The following is a 2896-nucleotide window of genomic DNA, read 5'->3' on the forward strand; positions in this document are numbered from 1 at the left end:
AGGAACACCCCCTAACTCATTTTATGAAGCTAACATCACTTTAATACCAAAACTGGGCAATGATGCTATGAGAAAGGAATACTACTGACCAATCTCCTAATGAATACAGATGCAAAAGTTCTCAACAAAATATTAGCAAATCAAATCCAACAGTAAAGTAAAATAATTAAACACCACAACCAAGTGGGGTTTATACTAGTTATGCAAGGATGATTCAACACAAGAAAACAGTTAATGTAACACAGGCTATTGAGAAATTGAAAGGGAAAATTCATGTGATCATTTCAATTGATGCTGAAAAAGCATTCAACAAAATTCAAGATCTTTTTCTGACTCTCACATCAAAAGGTAAAAGTCAAACTGAACTTCTTCAATATGATAAAAAGCATATAAAGACCCCATAGCCAGTGTTGCAGCTCTTTTAGAATTTGTCTAGCAGGTTTTCTGGCTTTAGCTGGAAAACCCTCATTAAACAAAAAAGAACCCATAGCCAACATCATACTTAATAGTGAGAGGCTGAAAGCATTCCCCCTAAGATTGGAAATGAGACAAAGATGTCCTCTGTCACAACTATTATTCAAAATTGTACTAGAAGTTCTAGTACACAACCAATCAGGCAGGAAAAAGAAATAAAAGACATCCAAATTGGAAAGGAAGAAATAAAACTCATTATTTGCAGACATGATATTATACTTGGAAAATCCTGAGAAATCTACAAGAAAGTTTCTTGAGCTAATAAATAAATGCACCAAGGTAGCAGGTTATAAAATTAAGGTGCAAAAATCAATAATGTTTCTACACATAACCAATGACTTAAGCGAGGACTCAATTAAGGACAAAATTCCACTCAAAATAGCAACTACAAGAATCAGCTATGTAGAAATGAAGTTAACTAAGGATGTAAAGTACGTGCACACAGAGCACTACATAACATTGTTAAAATAGATCAAAGAAGACCTGAATATATGGAAAGATATTCCATGCTTATGAATAGTAAGGTTAAGCACAGTTAAGATGTCAAAATTTCCCAAATTTATCTACAGATTCAATGCAGTAACAATCAAATTTCCAGCAACCTACTTTAAAGACTCAGAAAAGCTATTTACCAAATTCATCTGGAAGGGAAAGAGATCCTGAATAGCTAAAACCATCCTAAAACAGAAGAATGAAGTGGGAGGATTAACACTCTCCAATTTTAAAACTTATTATAAAGCAACAGTGGCGAAAACAACATAGTGCTGGCATAATGATAGAAATATTGACCAATGGAATCGAATTGAGAGTTCAGAGATAGACTGCCAAATCTATGGTTAACTGACCATCAACAAGGTCCCCAAATCCACTGAACTGAGATAAAATCATCTTTTCAATGAATTAGCAGTGAAGAAAATATCAAAATAGCCAGCAGAATGAAAGAGGTCCCTACCTTACACCCTATACAAAAATTAATTCAAATTGGATCAAACATCTAAATATAAGAACTAGTACCAAAAAGCTCATAGACAAAAATGTAGGGAAATGTCCTCAAGATCTAGTAATAAGAGATGGCTTCCTAAACTTTATACCCAAAGCAGAAGCAAGAAAAGAAAAATAGATAAACGGGAATTTCTCAAAATCAAATGCTCTAGTGCTGCGAAACACTTTGTAAAAAAGATGAAGAGGCAGCAAACTCAATGGGAGAAAATATTTGGGAATTACACATCAGATAAATGTTTGATATCTTATATACATGAATAAATCATACTATAAAACAAAAAAGTACAAGCAACCCAATTTAGAGTAGGCCAAAGATGTAAATAGGCATTTTTCTGAAGAGCAAATGCAGATGGCTCAAGAGCACATGAAGAGATGCTCATTTTCATTAGCTATAAGTGAAATGCAGATCAAGACTACAATGAGATACCAACTCACATCTATAACAATAGCTGCTATTAAACAAACAGGAAACCACAAATGTTGGAGAGGATGTGGAGAAATTGGGGCACTCTGCACTCTTCTTGGGAATATATAATGGTACAGCCACTATGGAAGACAGTCAGGTGGCTCCTCAGAGAACTAAATATTGGGTTTTCTTATAACCCAGCAACACCATTACTTGGTAATAAATAAATACCCAGAGGAGCACAAAGCAGTGACACAAACAGACATTTGCAAGTCAGTGTTCATAGCAGCACTATTCACAATCACCAAAAGCTAGAAACAGTTCTAGTGCCCATTAGCAGATGAGTGGATTGACAAAATCACATATTATTGATAGCCCCTTCCAAAATGAAAATGTTAGAATGGGCATAGCTCAAATACTCCTAAAGAGTGGGAAAAAGATAAAATCTGATGGTGGTGTTATACAAAGAATGTCAGATTTAACAATTGATTATGAGTGCTGAATCATTATACTGATATTTCTTTTAGCTTCCTGTACATTAGAGCAGCTAGAAATAAAAAACTAAAATTGTGGAATTGTAACCCAAACCAAACTCTGAAAACTGTTCTACCACTAATTGTCACAATGTATTTTGATATTTATTGCTTATATATATTAAAAAGAAGGAGGAGTATAGAAGATAGGATTTATCCAATGAGTATGACCACTGAATCATTATATTGATATTTCTGTTGGTCTCCAGTGTTGTGGAGCAGCTAGAAGAAAAAAACAAAAAGTCATGGAGCTTTAACACATACCAAACTTTAAAATATTCTATAGCTATTTGTTAAAATTTACTTGGAAATGTATTGCCTGTATATATACATATATATATATATATATATGTTATATTTCACAATAAAAAATATATGAAAAATCTTAGGAACTTCAGAAACAAATGACTATCTGACAATAAGAAGCAATAATACTATATCAACAGAAGAGTAGAACATATGGAATAAAAATAAATAATAG

The 2896-nt window shown here is 33.1% G+C and overlaps 1 non-coding gene across 1 annotated transcript; it reads left to right on the plus strand.

The window, feature by feature from the left end:
* The first annotated feature begins 405 nt into the window (after nucleotides 1–405).
* Nucleotides 406–467, plus strand: LOC143670043 (U7 small nuclear RNA). Its single transcript, XR_013169225.1, has one exon. It is a non-coding gene; the product is annotated as a U7 small nuclear RNA (small nuclear RNA).
* The last annotated feature ends 2429 nt before the right edge of the window (nucleotides 468–2896 follow it).

The sequence above is a fragment of the Tamandua tetradactyla genome, chromosome 26 (genome assembly GCF_023851605.1).
Source record: "Tamandua tetradactyla isolate mTamTet1 chromosome 26, mTamTet1.pri, whole genome shotgun sequence".
In the NCBI taxonomy this organism is placed as follows: Eukaryota; Metazoa; Chordata; class Mammalia; order Pilosa; family Myrmecophagidae; genus Tamandua; species Tamandua tetradactyla.